Source organism: Schistocerca cancellata, chromosome 3 (genome assembly GCF_023864275.1).
Source record: "Schistocerca cancellata isolate TAMUIC-IGC-003103 chromosome 3, iqSchCanc2.1, whole genome shotgun sequence".
Classification (NCBI taxonomy): domain Eukaryota; kingdom Metazoa; phylum Arthropoda; class Insecta; order Orthoptera; family Acrididae; genus Schistocerca; species Schistocerca cancellata.
The window spans coordinates 380687259-380706816 of record NC_064628.1 but is presented as its reverse complement, the minus strand read 5'-3'; the positions used below and the strand labels follow the sequence as shown (position 1 = coordinate 380706816).

At 43.3% G+C, this 19558-nt stretch overlaps 1 protein-coding gene across 1 annotated transcript in view; it reads left to right on the top strand.

Annotated features, from left to right (window-relative positions):
- LOC126175077 (alanine--glyoxylate aminotransferase 2, mitochondrial-like) overlaps positions 1-19558 on the top strand; it is a 171884-nt gene that overhangs the window by 20836 nt on the left and 131490 nt on the right. The gene's annotated exons all lie outside the window — the stretch shown is intronic.

Genomic DNA, 19558 nt, shown 5'->3' with positions numbered 1-19558 from the left:
AATCGACTACGTATCTGAAGAGGAAGGAGATTTAATTACAGCATACATTCCCTTGTGGTATTCATTTTAAGTGCATTACAATCCAGAAAGAATAGCAATGTCCATTACTGAAATACAAGAAGATAAAAATAAGCTTCTTAACTTGTAACTAAAACTGAGTCTAGCTCAAAATCATTCGAGACGTACCTGTATTACAATGAAGTACTATGAAAAATACACTGACAGAAAAAAATCACAGCACCGAAAAATAATTAATGGAGAGTAATGAGATTTCCGAAATACCTTTGTCAAGGTAACATATTTAAGTGATTAACATTGCAAGATCACAGGTTAATGTAAGCGAGAGATAAGCCAATGTAAATATGACATGCTGATACATTAATAACCGATGTGACAGCCACACTGTTGAATGCAAGCGAGCAGACGTGCATGTATTGTGTTGTACATGTGCCGAATGTCAGTTGTAGGATGGAGTTCAGTGCCTGTAGAACTTCACAGGGACGCCTAATCCTGTTTGTGTATGACACTGGAGTTGTCGTCTGACAATGTCCTATGCGTGCTCAATTCGAGACTGATCTGCTGATTGAGCAGCATGTCGACACTCTGCTGAGCATGTTGGGTTTCAACAGCGGTATGTGGTTGAACGTTATCCTGTTGGAAACACCCCCTGGAAAACTGCTTTATGAATGGCAGCACAACAGGTCCAATCAGCAGATTAACACACAATTTTGCAGTCAGCGTGCATGGGATAGCCACGAGAGTGCTCTCACTGTAATATGAAATCGCACCCCAGACGATAACTCCAGGTGTGGGTCCAGCATGTCTAGCACACAGACAGGTTGGTTGCAAGTCCTCAACTGGCCTCCTCCTAACCAACACACGACCGTCGCTGGCACCGAAGCAGAACCAGCCTCCATCAGGAAACACAATATACCTCCACCCTGCCCTCCAGTTAGCTTCTGCTTCACACCACCGAAGTTCCAAATTGGCAGCGATTTAGAGTCAGTGGAATGCATGATACACGCTCGGAGCTGTCCTTGAAGTAACTTATTTGTAACAGTTCGTTGGGTCACTGTGGTGCCAGCGGCTGCTCAAATTGCTGTGCAGATGCAGTACGATGCTCCAGAGCCATACGCCGAACACTATGGTCTTCCCTCTTGGTAGTGCCACCTAATCGTCTCGAGCTCGGTCTTCCTGGGCGCGCACAGCCACACAAACGCAATGGTCGGCTACCGCGGCAGAGTTAAGCGGCACCTGCAACTTAGTGCCGCCGCGTTCCGCCAGCTGGCACTAGTGGCGTTCCCACCAAACATTCAATCAGCCGCGAACTACACCTGCGCACGAGCCTTTTTCCGGCGCTGATGGTCACACTATATGGCAACGGCCTTGCCGCAGTGGATACACCGGTTTTCGTGAGATCACCGAAGTTAAGCGCTGTCGGGTGTGGCCGGCACTTGGATGGGTGACCATCCAGCCGCCATGCGCTGTTGCCATTTTTCGGGGTGCACTCAGCCTCGTGATGCCAAATGAGGAGCTACTCGACCGATTAGTAGCGGCTCCGGACAAAGAAAACCATCGTAACGACCGGGAGAGTGGTGTGCTGACCACATGCCCCTGCTATCCGCATCCTCAACTGAGGATGACACGGTCGGATGGTCCCGATGGGCCACTTGTGGCCTGAAGACGGAGTGCATGGTCACACTATGATATCACCATCCACCAGTCAGGGGTCGCCAAGGGTCGCCAATCATCACCCCAGAATCAGCAGAGGAAGACTGCTGCCGCCGTGTTAAATAGCCGGAAGAAAGGGAAACAGGCGTCTTTCGACCCGCCGCGGACCCCGGACTCTGCATCCGTCTACTTCCTCGGCATCCGCCGGAAAGCGTCGAGAGAAAACCCGACAAAGGAACGTAAATTCAGTTCAGTTGCTAATATTTCACTTCAATAAGGTGGCATATTCTGTGGCTTGTTATAAAATTTTGGTAGGAGAAGAAACCTTTTGTTTTCGAAGAAAGTTTATCATTTTGTAAAATTAAGCGATGGCCTTGCTCCATCTAATAAAAATTTTTGTTCGCACATGGGTGTTAATCTGTGGATATAACAACCACCACTGCCAGCAATCATGTACAGTGGCTACATTCCTGCGTAGTCTTCCTGCAATATAGCAAAAGAACGTCCAACTTTTCGTAGCCCTATTACACAACCTCTTTCAAACTCAGGGAGGTGTTGATAATGGCGACTTTGTCGGGTTATAGGCACTCTCGACTAACATCAACTCACCACGTCCAGCCTCATAGATAACTGAAGCTCACGACCGTTACAGCGCTAATTTAAAGCAAACCTCATTTGCATTCTTGTAGTGGCGCTACTACTCTTAGGCGAATGATGCGAAATTTGAACAGACATAATATTTCATATGTTGAAATACTCCTAGCAGCTTTTGTTTATGTCGCACAACTCCTTCTTGAGTTTGTGATGTTTTCCAGTCAGGGTAATTTCACATTCTGGTGCAAAAGTCTTTAACAGGCTTCCAGTGAACACCAAAAAGAATATTTAAAATCAGTAGATATTCAAAAACAATATAAGTTGATACCTAGTCGGACATTCTTTCTATAATGTATCAGAATATTTGTCCTCAGATAAGCAAATTCTGTGTAACTGTAATGTTGGTACTCAACAGATGCCGATGTAGCTAGTATGCAGACTGCTGATGGTTTTAAATTTTTGAAGTATGTCTAAGAACCCAAATATTTTTCCTCGAATGGAATATTTGGAGTATACAGAAGGAATGATCCAAAGTCATAATTCAAGTATGTGTGGGAACGTGCCCAATTCTAAGCAGTAAGCAAAGAAGGGAAAGCAGAAAGGTGGAAGGAGTATATAGAGGGTCTATACAAGGGCAATGTACTTGAGGGCAATATTATGGAAATGGAAGAGGACGTAGATGAAGATGAAATGGGAGATATGATACTGCGTGAAGAGTTTGACAGAGCACTGAAAGACCTAAGTCGAAACAAGGCCCCAGGAGTAGACAACATTCCATTAGAACTACTGACAGCCTTGGGAGAGCCAGTCGTGACAAAACTCTACCATCTGGTGAGCAAAATGTATGAGACAGGCGAAATACCCTCAGACTTCAAGAAGAATGTAATAATTCCAATCCCAAAGAAAGCAGGTGTTGACAGATGAAAATTACCGAACTATCAGTTTAATAAGCCATGGCTGCAAAATACTAACGCGAATTCTTTACAGACGAATGGAAAAACTGGTAGAAGCCGACCTCGGGGAAGATCAGTTTGGATTCCGTAGAAATGTTGGAACACATGAAGCAATACTGACCCTACGGTTTATCTTAGAAGCTAGACTAAGAAAAGAAAACCTACGTTTCTAGCATTTGTAGACTTAGAGAAAGCTTGTGACAATGTGGACTGGAATACTCTCTTTCAAATTCTGAAGGTGGCAGGGGTAAAATACAGGGAGCGAAAGGCTATTCACAATTTGTACAGAAACCAGATGGCAGTTATGAGAGTCGAGGGGCATGAAATGGAAGCAGTGGTTGGGAAGGGAGTGAAACAGGGTTGTAGCCTGTCCCCGATGTTGTTCAATCTGTGTATTGAGGAAGCAGTAAAGGAAACAAAAGAAAAATTCGGAGTAGGTATTAAAATCCATGGAGAAGAAATAAAAACTTTGAGGGTCGCCGATGACATTGTAATTCTGTCGGAGACAGCAAAGGACTTGAATGAGCAGCTGAAGGGAATGGACAGTGTCTTGAAAGGAGGATATAAGATGAACATCAACAAAAGCAAAACGAGGATAATGGAATGCAGTCGAATTAGCTCGGGTGATGCTGAGGGAATTAGATTAGGAAATGAGACACTTAAAGTAGTAAAGGAGTTTTGCTATTTGGGGAGCAAAATAACTGATGATTGTCGAAGTAAAGACAATATCGAATGTAGACTGGCAATGGCAAGGAAAGTGTTTCTCAAGAAGAGAAATTTGTTAACATCGAGTATAGATTTAAATGTCAGGAAGTCGTTTCTGAAAGTATTTGTATGGAGTGTAGCCATGTATGGAAGTGAAACATGGACGATAAATACACTCCTGGAAATTGAAATAAGAACACCGTGAATTCATTGTCCCAGGAAGGGGAAACTTTATTGACACATTCCTGGGGTCAGATACATCACATGATCACACTGACAGAACCACAGGCACATAGACACAGGCAACAGAGCATGCACAATGTCGGCACTAGTACAGTGTATATCCACCTTTCGCAGTAATGCAGGCTGCTATTCTCCCATGGAGACGATCGTAGAGATGCTGGATGTAGTCCTGTGGAACGGCTTGCCATGCCATTTCCACCTGGCGCCTCAGTTGGACCAGCGTTCGTGCTGGACGTGCAGACCGCGTGAGACGACGCTTCATCCAGTCCCAAACATGCTCAATGGGGGACAGATCCGGAGATCTTGCTGGCCAGGGTAGTTGACTTACACCTTCTAGAGCACGTTGGGTGGCACGGGATACATGCGGACGTGCATTGTCCTGTTGGAACAGCAAGTTCCCTTGCCGGTCTAGGAATGGTAGAACGATGGGTTCGATGACGGTTTGGATGTACCGTGCACTATTCAGTGTCCCCTCGACGATCACCAGTGGTGTACGGCCAGTGTAGGAGATCGCTCCCCACACCATGATGCCGGGTGTTGGCCCTGTGTGCCTCGGTCGTATGCAGTCCTGATTGTGGCGCTTACCTGCACGGCGCCAAACATGCATACGACCATCATTGGCACCAAGGCAGAAGCGACTCTCATCGCTGAAGACGACACGTCTCCATTCGTCCCTCCATTCACGCCTGTCGGGACACCACTGGAGGCGGGCTGCACGATGTTGGGGCGTGAGCGGAAGACGGCCTAACGGTGTGCGGGACCGTAGCCCAGCTTCATGGAGACGGTTGCGAATGGTCCTCGCCGATACCCCAGGAGCAACAGTGTCCCTAATTTGCTGGGAAGTGGCGGTGCGGTCCCCTATGGCACTGCGTAGGATCCTACGGTCTTGGCGTGCATCTGTGCGTCGCTGCGGTCCGGTCCCAGGTCGACGGGCACGTGCACCTTCCGCCGACCACTGGCGACAACATCGATGTACTGTGGAGACCTCACGCCCCACGTGTTGAGCAATTCGGTGGTACGTCCACCCGGCCTCCCGCATGCCCACTATATGCCCTCGCTCAAAGTCCGTCAACTGCACATACAGTTCACGTCCACGCTGTCGCGGCATGCTACCAGTGTTAAAGACTGCGATGGAGCTCCGTATGCCACGGCAAACTGGCTGACACTGACGGCGGCGGTGCACAAATGCTGCGCAGCTAGCGCCATTCGACGGCCAACACCGCGGTTCCTGGTGTGTCCGCTGTGCCGTGCGTGTGATCATTGCTTGTACAGCCCTCTCGCAGTGTCCGGAGCAAGTATGGTGGGTCTGACACACTGGTGTCAATGTGTTCTTTTTTCCATTTCCAGGAGTGTAGTTTGGACAAGAAGAGAATAGAAGCTTTTGAAATGTGGTGCTACAGAAGAATGCTGAAGATTAGACGGGTAGATGACATAACTAATGAGGAGGTACTGAATAGAATTGGGGAGAAGAGGAGTTTGTGGCACAACTTGACTAGAAGAAGGGATCGGTTGGTAGGACATATTCTGAGGCATCAAAGGATCACCAATTTAGTATTGGAGGGCAGCGTGTAGGGTAAAAATCGTAGAGGAAAACCAAGAGATGAATACACTAAGCAGGTTCAGAAGGATGTATGCTGCAGTACGTACTGGGAGATGAAGAGACTTGCACAGGATAGAGTAGCATGGAGAGCCGCATCAAACCAGTCTCAGGACTGAAGACCACGACAACAACAACAATGTGGGAACGTGCTAGTGGTGAGTGACCAAAACAACATGCAGAATCATATCACTTCATTAACACAAATCCACACACAGTAAGATATGAACACTACTGTCGTAAGACTACGCAACAAGACAATATCGAAACAGAAAGGCAAAGACAATAACCAATACAAAGAGATACCCCGTTCATTTTTGTTAATGTCGATGTTGTATGTCTATACTGATTTTGGCGGTTGATGCACTTCCACCAACCGTCCAGTATACAGTGCCGAGTAGTGGGTAGGAGGGGGACAAGACTCTAAAACGTAATTCTGCAGAAATGCGGGAGGGTGGAGCGACCTGCCATAGCGAGTACATGGTGGACCACTGTCGGCAATACTTGAAACAGGTTGATGGACGTTGTGGTGTCCTGCCCAATCGTTCCATATAAGGTGCCTAAAGGATGATGCATTCTCGGAATGCTATACAACAATTCAAGCAAAATCAAATTAATAGTTTTTATTAGAAATAAGAAGAATGACAATACTTAACTTGTATTTACAACATGCAAACAGTAATGTTCTTCGCTATAGACAACGTCCAGACAAGCAATGGATATGGATCACCACTAATTGCTATCGTAGCACTCTCTGCTAGGCCTGTCCGTATACTGTCCTAATCCTGTCCGTAGACTGAGCCGATCTGAGTGCTGAGACTGGCAGGAGCAGCGCTTATATCTCCTCTTGTAGAGGCCACTCCTGTTGTGGTGTGCTCCTTGTCAGCATGCTATTGGCTGACATTGCCTCACCACCTTCTCTGGTCTTCCGTTCTTCCTATTCACTCCGGTGCTTGTGGTTATGCCAGAACAGACGTAAAATTCTGCCGTGATAGTAGGATGATCGGCCCAAAGGTCTGTGTCAGTAGAGGTGGATGCAGTGCAAGGATCCATTGGCAGTGGTGGCCGTTTGTCCTCCTCCTCCTCCTCCTGGTGCTCCAGCACCTAAGTTGACTTGAGGCACTTCAATCCGGAACTGCACTGCTGCTATGGTCGCAGGTTCGACTCCTGCCTCGGCCATGGATTTGTGTGATGTCCTTAGGTTAGTTAGGTTTAAGTAGTTCTAAGTTCTAGGGAACTGATGACCTCAGCAGTTAAGCCCCTTAGTGCTTGGAACCATTTATTTATTTATTTATTTATTTTGTGACTTGAGGCGCTGGATGAAGACCATTGAAGGTTTACCATTAAGTAGGACAGAAAACGTCTGTTTCTCACATTGGAGCAATTGTGCCCTCACAGAGTATCATATGGGTGCAGTCACTTACTGTGTTATGCATGATAACTCACTGAACACTGAGAGCTTGAGGAGGCAGCATATGTATGTGACCTATGTGGTGTCTGACTTTGTACATGGTGTCCGAAAAGTCTTTCCCTGATTACATAAATTGATAACTCAGGCTAGAAGTAAGATACAAATATGAAACTGGTGTCTAATTGTTTACAAACTATCGAAGTTTTTTCACACATCAGTAAACTTCACCATGAGCACCCTTGGTAGCACGTAGCACATCTAGGCGATGTTCAATTTCCATCCACACTTTAGCCAACATCACTGGAGGGATCGATTCAACGACTGTGGTTATCCATTGCCGCAGGGTTTCAAGATATGGTACACGTGTTCGGTAGACCTCGTCCTTGACATGACCCCATAAAAAGAAGTCCAATGGGGTTATGTCAGGAGAGCATTTAGCCCAAACCGTCGGCCCATCACGACCAATCCATCGCCCAGGAAAGGTCATATCGAGATAGGCACGGACGTCCAAACCCCAATGAGGCAGTGCACCATCTTGCTGAAACAAGACATCGGGGTGATACTGAATCAGCTGAGGAACAGTATACAGTTGCAACATGTCCAGGTACACTGCAGATGTGATGGTAGCCTCAGCGAAGATGAATGGGCCGATAATTCGATCGTGCAATAGCGCGCACTATACATTCACCTTTGGACTGCTTCTGGTGCACTCCATGACCTCGCCAGGGGGTGTGAACTCCAAATGTGCACATTATGGCGATTCACTACTCCACTGACAAAAAAGGTCGCTTCATCGGAAAAGGCAATTCGTCTGAGATAACCATGATCCGTCCTCAATACGTGATAGCATTTTCACCGCAAAGTCATATCGACGTGTACTGTCATTGGGCAACAAGGCCTGAACGATTTGCACTTTGGATGCACGAAACAATAAACGTTTGTGTAAAATGTCATGGGGAGAGCTTTTTGGCATCTGTAATTCACGTGAGGCCCTGCACACCGATTTCTTCGGACTTCACAGAAAAGACTGCCTTACAGCTTCCACCCTGTCTGCTGAGGTTCTTGGTCGACTAGACCTCGAAAGGTCAACAAGCGATCCTGTGTTCTTGAACTTCTCACATCATACTTTAATGATCTTGACATCAGGTGGATTCCTTCCAAACGTTGTCTGGAAGTGTCTCTGCACTGCGGTTGGTGGTCGTGTCTCTTGGTACCACAGGACACATTGCGCCTTCTCCTGATTGGTTAACATGGCTTCTTGGGCACTGCACGTCATCCACTACTTACATACTGCGAACCTAAAACAGAAAAAAACTTTGATAGTTGTAAACAATTCGACACAAGCTTCATATTGTATTTTACTTCTATCCTGAGTTATCAATTTATGTAATCAGGGAAAATCTTTTCAGACTCCCTGTATATCAATGTCGGCAACTCTGAGGTTGCCACCGGTGAAGAAGGCAAGAGAAAGTCTGCAAGTAGTGTCAGACGTTCGCCATACAAAACTTCAGCGAGAGAGCAGTTCAAATCGTCACTGTACTCTATCTGTACACCCATTAGAACCCACTGTCCTTTATGAACTGTGACACATCAATGCAGCCTTCAGGGTTTGGTGTCACCTTTCAACCAACCTGTTGCTTTGAGGATGGTAGGCAGTTATGTGGAAGTGTTCCACTCAACACAACGTGCGCATTTCTTCAGAGAGAAGTGATTCCAACTGCTGCCCATGATCAGTCATAGACAATGGGCACCCAAAATGAGATATACATATATTGATGAAAGACAATGCACACCAAGAGAACGGCTTCAATCCACAGCTTTGTATGATCGATTGCTGACAAAATATACCTGAAGCCATTGGATTCCGGTAATGGTCTGACCAAATCCATGTGTACATATTGAAAATGATCTTTAGGTACAACAAATGTGCCTTGTGATGGGAAGGCATGGCGTCTTGTTTTGCTACATTGGCAAAGGAGGCAGTTGTGTGTCCACATTCTGCACTGTGCCTTTATCCCAGGCCAAACAAACTGCTCCGTAACGACCCTTGTAGTGACACAGACCACATGGTGTGATAAATTATGCAGGCTCTCAAAGATGTATTTTGTGCAATTTCGCCAGGCCCAAGAAATGTGGCCTGCCTTCTGATACACATACCATAGGTGAATCCTAGAGTTAGGCATCTGAAAGTATTGCAACTGTAAACTCATGCTGGAGTCATCCAAGAGCGCCCGTAACCATCTTGCTCCTGCTCCGTGGCCAACTAACCACAATCATTCCGTGCACTAAGGACATGAACGTGTGACCTGTAATCTGCTACCACATTGTTCCCCTTGTTTACATGCCTGATGGTGGTGGTGAATTGTGTGGTATAGTCCATGTGGAATAAGTGAAGTGCTCTCAAGTCTGTACTGCATTTTTCAGCCAGAATGGCATGTGGAAAAACTTGTACTATCCGAAGGGAGAATTAATGTTTGCTAAGTTCGTAGAAAACGTACAATGATTATGAGCCACCAATACGAGAACTTCGTAGCAGTGACTATGCAGAATAACAACCACATACTGTTGCCGTGAATTGTACCACTTTCTTGAAACAGATCACACACAACAAGGTACGAACACTTCAGTCATGAGAGTACATAGACAATAAGGAATAGAAAGACAAATACAATAATCAAGACAAAGAGATACACTTCTTCATTCTTCTTAATGAGCGAGATAGTGGAAAATATGAACACTGTTTATCTTTTTCACTATCTCGCAATATTTTCCACGTTTGACTTACGAAATTCGTAACCTAACATCAAACCTTTTTGTGACATGAATATATATTTCACGTCAGTCAAGAGAAAAATAAACCGTGTATTAAGACAAATTACACCTTATGATGGACCCACAGGGTCCGAAATGCATAGTGTACTTCAGAAAACACGAAAAGTTGTGACTAAAGACGTTTTTTAATTCATGCCTCCAGTATACTACAGATTGTCCCCAAACTGACGATGCAGAAGCGTATGACGTTAACATGTAAGCTAGTGATACAATAACTCTAGTTGTAATTTCTGTATACAAGAAAGGCAGTAACAGGAAAAAGAAAACAGAACACACAAATGAAAAGTTGAAAATCATGTTTTACTTATGACTGCACATTCATTATTTTCGAAATTACAAATAACAAATCATAGATCCCTATAACTAACCACAATTTTCTTACATTTCTTCATCTTCTGTGGCACCACTACCAGTCTTTCTTGCAGCAGAGGAACCTTAAATTATTGTTCTTCTGGTTTTACAAGAGGTATTGCTTGTGGCATTTTCTTCTTTTTTGGTAGATCCTTTGCTGATAATGTCTCTTCAGTAACAATTTTTTTATCATTTTGAAGGTTGACACATGTCCACTTCAGTTGCATACTGCAGCCAATGTCACTTTTAAAGATGGAATTTACTTCTTGACAATATTAAACTCTTGTGTTGTGATTGTGTCGTTAACCAAATGAAGTAAGTGAGTAATAAATCTGTCCTTCTGCTGTGACGACGATATGGAGCTCTTGGATGTTCCCAGTGAACTGGTACGGCAGAGGATAGTAAGGGGAAAGAAATTAGAAATTATTTTTAAAATTCATTTGCGTTGCCACAGGCAATAGCAATCCAGAAATAGAGGCTGAAGCAGGAAGCATACTGGTTTGTTGCAAGTAGGTCAGACCTTCTACACATTATGACACTGTCCACTGAGTGAGAAATATGCATTCAGCAGAAAGAAGATTGACAGAAAACTAACAGAAGAGAGAAAAGCATATTCGTTAGCTCGTAAGACCTGGTGCAAGAAACTCTGTATCTTACACAAGAGCACATAGCGAGAACCTGATACAGCAGTGAACAGCCTGTTAAGTGAATATAGCAGAATGAGGAGGACACATATGGTCATAGCAAACTGACCCTCATGTCACAGCCTCACACATGCTCCCTTCAAATAATCTAGTTTCCCAACTCTCGGCAGTTGATCATTGGGATCGATAGCATTTGCAGCAATCGCACTCAATTCTATGATTACAATACTGTAGTGAATCTATGCTCCAGCACAGTCTATGAACTAGCCGAATATGTAGTTAGGATGATGGCCTTCACCGGATGAACTTCATGCTGCTCGCCACTTACCATCTCCTGATGGAGAAACTGACTGTTTTCTGACAACACCACATCATAGAACGTTGCTAGCACTGAACTTCAACCCAGAAACCAGCAACAGTGCCTCTTGGGGGTCCACAATCCTGGTCAACACGCAGGCACCTCCGGGTAGTGAAACCTACCAGCCCTGTAGAAAGGAGATCAGCTGATCACACAATTAGCGCCACAAGGTACAGTGCTGATGGGTCATCAAGGGTCATCGAAGAATTCGAGATGGGACTGAGAACACTCCAACAGCCAGTGCAAGGCCAAACCGCAACCTGCCACGGTGTCGAGGTTGCTAATACCACGGCCTGGGCATCCAGACACTGAGCTGACTAAACAGACATCAGCTGGAATCCCACATAGAGCTGAACGAAGCATCAGTAGAGACTAGTGCAGGAGGGCAACAAATTGTAAACAGTGTGAATAAATGATTGAATTTTAATAATGTATTACTGGTGTCAAACACGCTCCACAGGTTTCCAGCAGCCACCCTTGCCGCACACAGGGATGCCTCCATTTGGCCGCCCTCCAGCACTTAGTTGGACTAATATTGTATGACGCTCATTTGCGGTACAAGTGTCTTCGCTGCTTATTATCATATCCCTGATTTGAAGAAAGTCTGCAACAGGTTGCGCGTGCATTTGAAACTGACATATACTATGTACGAGGCGTGTTTTTTAAGTACATACCGTTTGTTGTTGTTGTGGTCTTCAGTCCTGAGACTGGTTTGATGCAGCTCTCCTTGCTACTCTATCCTGTGCAAGTCTCTTCATCTCTCAGTACCTACTGCAGCCTACATCCTTCTGAATCTGCTTAGTGTATTCATCTCTTGGTCTCCCTCTACGATTTTTACCCTCCATGCTGCCCTCCAGTACTAAATTGGTGATCCTTTGATGCCTCAGAACATGTCCTACCAACCGATCCATTTTTCTAGTCAAGTTGTGCCACAAACTCCTCTTCTCCCCAATTCTATTCAATACCTCCTCATTAGTTATGTGATCTACCCATCTAATCTTCAGCATTCTTCTGTAGCACCACATTTCGAAAGCTTCTATTCTCTTTTTGTCCAAACTATTTATCGTCCATGTTTCACTTCCATACATGGCTACACTCCATACAAATACTTTCAGAAACGACTTCCTGACACTTAAATCAATACTCGATGTTAACAAATTTATCTTCTTCAGAAACGCTTTCCTTGTCATTGCCAGTCTACATTTTATATCCTCTCTACTTCGACCATCATAAGTTATTTTGCTCCCCAAATAGCAAAACTCCTTTACTACTTTAAGTGTCTCATTTCCTAATCTAATTCCCTCAGTATCACCCGAGTTAATTCGACTACATTCCATTATCCTCGTTTTGCTTTTGTTGATGCTTATCTTATATCCTCCTTTCAAGACATTGTCCATTCCGTTCAACTGCTCTTCCAAGTCCTTTGCTGACTCTGACAGAATTACAATGTCATCGGCGAACCTCAAAGTTTTTATTTCTTCTCCATGGATTTTAATACCTACTCCGAACTTTTCTTTCATTTCCTTTACTGCTTGCTCAATATACAGATTGAATAGCATCGGGGAGAGGCTACAACCCTGTCTCACCCCCTTCCGGACCACTGCTTCCCTTTCATGCCCCTCGACTCTTATAACTGCCATCTGGTTTCTGTACAAATTGTAAATAGCCTTTCGCTCCCTGTATTTTACCCCTGCCGCCTTCAGACTGACGCCATTACAGTCTGATTCTTCCTTGTTTACGTTGTGTACTGAGTGTTTAAGATGCCTCCGATAATCGTGAGTCCCGCCGACCGTGAAGTACGGGCTGTTATAAGATTTCTTTGTGCTAAAGGCCTAAAAGCGGTCGATATTCATCGTGAGATCTGTGCAGTTTACGGAGAAAAATTATGAGTGATGGAATGGTAAGTGGGTGAGAGCATTTTAAGATGGCCGCACAAATGTGCATGATGATTAACGGAGTGGGCGTCCTTCGGTCGTTAATGAAAGTTTGGTGCAGGAAGTCGACAATAAGGTGAGAGAAAACAGACGCTTTACGATTTTCTCCTTGCGGGATGACTTTCCTCATGTTTCTCGTAGTGTTTTTTATGGCATTGTGACCGAGCACTTGAATTCCCGGAAATTGTGCGCACGTTGGGTACCGAAAATGTTGACGGATGTGCACAAAACCAAACGTTTAGACAGTGCATTGACTTTCCTTGAGCGGTACCGCAACGACGGTGATGATTTTTTAAGCCGAATTGTTACGGGCGATGAAACATGGGTGGCCTACGTCACACCAGAATCAAAGCAACAGTCCATGGAAGTTGAGCAAGGGCATCGTTTTGCTGCAAGACAATGCCCGTCCACATGCGACGAATCAGACAAAAGATCTCATCACATCTTTTCGATGGGAAACTCTACCTAATCCTCCGAACAGCCCCGATCTTGCGCCCAGTGACCGCTATCTGTTCCTGCACTTGAAGAAAGTGCAGCGTCAGCGTTTTTAAGACGATGACGAAGTCAAAACAATGGTGATGCAGTGGTTAAGAAGTCAGGCGGCAGACTTCTATGAAGAGGGTATTCAAAAACTGGTACCACGTTATGACAAGTGCCTCAATATTGACGGAAATTATGTAGAAAAGTAGATTAAGGTACAGGCTTTCATGTAAAAATAAAATTATTAAGATATCTTAGCACGTCTTTTTTATAATTTCAAAACGGCACTTACTTAAAAAACACGCCTCGTATATGTTTGTACGTGTTTTATTTTATGCTCGAGTCCAAACTCATGTAGGAATACTTGTGTATGCATGTATTACATTCATCACATATCAATTTCATCGACACTGAGCATCATTTTGTTGCACGAAATACATTTCACTTATTTTTGACAAGAATGGTACCTAATATTCATGTTTATTCCTTTACTTTCATCTCATATTTTCGCATCTCAGTCGGTTAAAAAGGAATGTTTATGGGATCACTTTGTTGTCTGTCTGTGTCTGTCCAACTGATCAAAATCCTTTCTCTCAGAAATGGGTAGACGTATCGAGTTGAAATTTATGTCACATATTAAGATCTATGGTCCCTTTGCGATGTAAAACAAAAAAACAAAAAAATCATGAAGCTTTGAAACCAATGCAATCAAAAGATGCTTTTTGTGACATATTTCTACACTCTCAAACTCACTCATTAAAACCTGTAGGGTACTTCCTATTGACTTAGAATCATGAAATTTCACGAGAAGCAAGGTTCCCCTGTACAAATAAAGGAAAAAATCCGAAAATTGTGAATATGTATTATATTAGAAAAAAATGTGTATCTGTCCGCCCGTCTGTCTGTTAAGCGCACTTTTTCTCAGCAACAGGTAGACACATCCCTTGGCGTTATCTTCCAAGTCAGTGCAGTCCAGTGATGCAGCCATTTATGTCACAAATTTTGATACTCGCAAACTCACCCCTCATAACCCATATAACTTCCCGTTGGTCTAAAATTATGAAATTTGCCAAGAAGAAAGGTTTCACAGTACAAGTAAACGAAAAAGATAAGGAAAAATGTAAATTCGCAATTACATCACACGAGAAAAATCTCTTTTGTCATTTGTTATCCGGTAGTGTTGGAATCCCTGGGACCGATATCTCGCCAGTATCAATGCCGATAAAAGGCAAAAATCTTCGAGATTTTCGATTCCCACGATGGACGACTTGTCTACATATATAATTAAATATGTACGAAACTCGCAGTGCGCGGTTTCTACTCGCCTCGCCAATTTTTGCAACTGAACTTGACTTGTGGCTACAAAGAATTTATTTTATTTTATTTGTCAGTTTTGTACAATGAACCTCTCAAAAATTTTTATCCCTTAATGAACAGTATTTGAGTGAGTATTGGCTTACCTAGACGTTTCACGTGCTTTCCATGTGTCTGATAGTGTGGTACATCATCTCTGTATGTGTGTTCGTATTTATACTAGCTGCGGCCTGTAGCAGAAAGCCGGTATTCTATGTTATTAACTGAGTTCTCCTGGAAGTAAGTTGCAGACTCTGGTTTCTCTTCGTCATGCTTCTTCCAGTCGAGAGGAGCGGGAACCATCACATTCATCAGTAATTTCCAAGAATGATTGTCTATCGAAGTCGCGGGTTCTAAACGATACATATCGAATGTGCGATCGTAAATCGATCATGCGACTCTGGTAGCGGGCGTTATGAGTATGTTAACGGTGGTCGCTACAGCAACGACAAGAGTTACAAAAATACTTGTAATTAATTGCAAAGGAGACACCTTATTCGTCGTCGGTGTTGTTATCATGTGAAAGTCCACTGTGGTGGTCTGAATGGATAATTTGGAAGAGTCGAACCATGTATTCTTCCTGATACTCGTTCGTTTTCCGCACTGTCCGCAATGAAATTGTAAACGGTATTTCAGCATCTAAACTGTTCTTACGAAGTTTTACACACTTCGCACCACCACAGTCAACATAGTCCCTTCTTTCCTAGTCTGGTGGTACTCCATATTTGCGGCAAAAAGTCAAACAATTTTCTACGCTGGATAAACATGGAATTAGATTTTCCCATGTGTGAGAATCCGCCGAAGAAACGTCAAGAACACGAGACATCTCACTCACTAACGACATAAATCGTCTGTGATTCCCTAGCAACTAACAAATAATTCGCGGGGCTATGTCACTACAGCCGCATCATCGATTTACGATCGCACGTTCGATATGCATCGTTTGGACACCGCAACTTCGATAGGCAATCATTCTAGGAAATTACCCATTCATCTATCTATTCTAACAAAGCTCTGATAAGCTTGTAAATATCTGCTAGTTTTCCTTGGCCTGTAACTTTACTGTTTATGTTCTTCCTCCATGCTCTATCCACATGCCATATACACTACAGCCAAATTCTCAGAACGTCCATTGTAGATTTCCAGGCACTATAGACGGATTCTGCTTAGCCATAAAGACTTTCCAAGTTCTCACTTTTCTCTAGTGAAAAACAACACTTGATTGTTACTTCTGTTGAATACGAGAAAGACATGTGGGAATCCTTGTGTCATATCGTCTAATACTAGTAATATAACGAGCTCAAAACCATAGTTGTTAACCCCATATGTTCCCTCAATACATACACAATTATTTCTGTACTTGTTCAATACTTCATCTTGCGAAGTGTTCATTACTACTAACACAAAATCAGAATTTTTAAATTGTTCATGCATTTCACTTATTGTGTCTCGTGATTTATACAATAACACTCATAGGCTGTTACTTGAGTCTGCGTCATCTACCCATGGCCCAACACTGGTCTCATTATTCTGCAGGCTGAAGGGGGCAGAGCAGAGATTATAACACTGTTCAGTCTTACACAAATCTTATTTAAAAAGTATATTCTTTCCAGTTTCGAATCAGTCAGTCCCGAATCTTGTCCAGAATAAATTGAAATGGAATTTTATTTGCTATAACTGCAGCTACACTCTTTTCTGATACTCTTAAATGACTAAGATCATTTTCATGTCTAACGCGAGCCGAGATTAATTTCATTCGGCATGTCCCGTCTTTAGGTCGGTGCACTTTCATCCTTGCTGGTCGCGATAAAATAAACAACAGCATAAATAATAATGTTGTCTTACAGAACTGCCAGTAGCAACTTTAGACGCGCTGTTCTTCACATATGGTACATTGAATGTGTGGACTTCTCTATTTCGTGCTTCCACCTCTGAAAGTCGTTAAAGGATAAGAAATTCATTTCTTCGCAGTCATTAAGCTGTGCTTCAAGTGCCGGTGCTAAAAACATCCTCCTATAGGTTCTTCATGATTACAGAACCTCAGCTATAAGTGTTCACCAATGCCCTCATCACGATGTCTTCGTTGACGATGTCTCAGCTTCTTCTCAAGTCTGACACACCCGAAATGTTTCCTGCAGAGATGACACTGAAATGCTTAAGTTTTTTGGGTTCTTTGAAGTTCTTATTGTACGTGTGCGTCTTTCCGCTCTCTGAACACTCAAATTGCCTAATTTTCACTCGTGCGAGAGGATGCAAGTCACTTACGAACAACGCTACGAAGACGGGCACAATACGAACATAATACAGTTAAGGTCTATAACGGCTAGACGGCCTCGCTGCTGTAGCCTGTATGTAGTGTGAAAGGGGGGGGGGCAAATCGGGGTACTGTATCTCCCCTGGGCGGCAATTTCAGGAGGCGCCATATTCATACTCTTGAAGAAAAAAAAAAAACCCTTGTTTCACAAAGCGCCTAGCATCCAGCGCGTGTTGGTCTATCGAAAGTTGATATGATTTTGAAACGCTTCCCTGTTGGTTTTTGAAAATATTTGAACACATTCTAAGTTGATATCTGAGCGAATCATAAGTTGATTTTTGAATGCTTGCATAGTGTGCATAACGTCTCTGCCGGGAGGATCCTCTATCGCATCCAGAAATAAAAAACTTCCCCGCAGACAAAAGGAGATGGGGCTATACAAGCTGAGACGAATAATCCAGAACGGGTGAATGCCAATCGCTGTTTTTTTTTCTGTGGTTGATTGGGCGTGCGAATGTGATCGTTCTTATAATTACCAGCAAACTCCATAGATTCAGCCTATCCGTGTGGAAATAAACGACTAACAGAAAAAACAGGTAAGAAAGATTACATATCATCTTCTCGGTGTATCAAAGAAAATGAAATTTTGACAGAAAATTTTTGCCAGAACGCTACACTACTAAGGGCCAACTGTACTGTGCCCGGTTAGCAGCCGCTTAATTCTATTCTCGGAATAGCGCGGAAAACCCATCGTACAAACACATGATGACGCCTAAGCGGAGAGTAAACGCAGAATAACTGAACCGGTGGTTCTGGCACGGTTAGTGAAGTTAACTGGACAATAGGTTTTAACAATGACAGGAATAGTAACAAGATTGTTTGTTAGAACGAGTTAGGAGAAGAAACACGGGCATCACACAAATTATATGGAAGAATATGACGGTTCCAAATTTATATAAAAATTTCGTACTACTACTACTTTTCGATCTCATGTTTGAGAAACTGGAGCATATGAATATGTGAAACTATTTCCTAACCTAAAACTTCCTGCTTGTAGTAAGCCTCATAGGCATTTCATATTGGTACTTCGTGAATTATATTCTGACGTCTTATTTATGTAAATGAGGAAGATAAAAATGACCATTTGTGCCAAAACAGTCTCGCTTATTTGGCGTGTGCTACAATTCCTCCTATATTAAAAGACCTATTTCGTTTTACCTAGCAAGACAGTGACAAGAGAGACGTAATCAAATCGAGAAACCACACTACTCTTCGGTACTATTAACATTAACAGCTTTTCCAGTATTTGATTTTTCATGTAGCGAAACGTTTGACGGACTTTGATGAGGTAATAGATTCTTTTGCAGAAAGGAAAGCACTCCATGTAGAGCTGTAGAAAGATTAGAGAGAAAAAAAAAATGCTGGGACCTAAGGACTGAAGAAATGTATACTACCTCGCTTGTCCCTTGTCTTTACTGGTATTATGTTTCCCATATTTAATTTTATGTCATACGAAAGAAAACGTAATTCGCTAATAGGTAAAAAAGAGTGCAAATTTTCTGAAGAGTTCTTGTTCTCCTGGCCACAAATAATCCTACCCAGTGTTAATTGTGAGTTTTTTTCTTTTTTTTTAAAGTGGGATAGGATGTCGAACAATCCGCCTAGGAGCAGGAGAGGCACTACAGGACATTTTAATTTCGACTGTCCTGAATATAAGTTCGATGGCTTCTGTTAGCGAAATATAGTGAGGTGCGACAGAAGAATGCTGCGTGAAGAAGACCAAATAAATTGTTTACATTTCCTCGAACATGTATGTTTTACATATGAAACTCTTCAGAAAGATGTGCGCTACAAAATGAATGAACAGCTAGTTGTTTACCCAAAGATATTTATGGTGCCTGAGTAAACAACTAGTTGTCCAACTCGGGTTTCTACAACTGGCAAAATAATGAAAAGGTATTGTAATACACGTACAACATCAAATCATCGAACAACTTTAAAACGTTACTGGCAAAAAATGACATCCAGAAACTACGGACAGCAGCAGTAGTTTACTCAAAGTTGACACATGCCCCTTTACAACGTCAGGACTTGTGCTAAATGTAAATGTCGTGTGACTGGGGCCTTCCGTCGGGTAGACCGTTCGCCGGGTGCAAGTCTTTCGATTTGACGCCACTT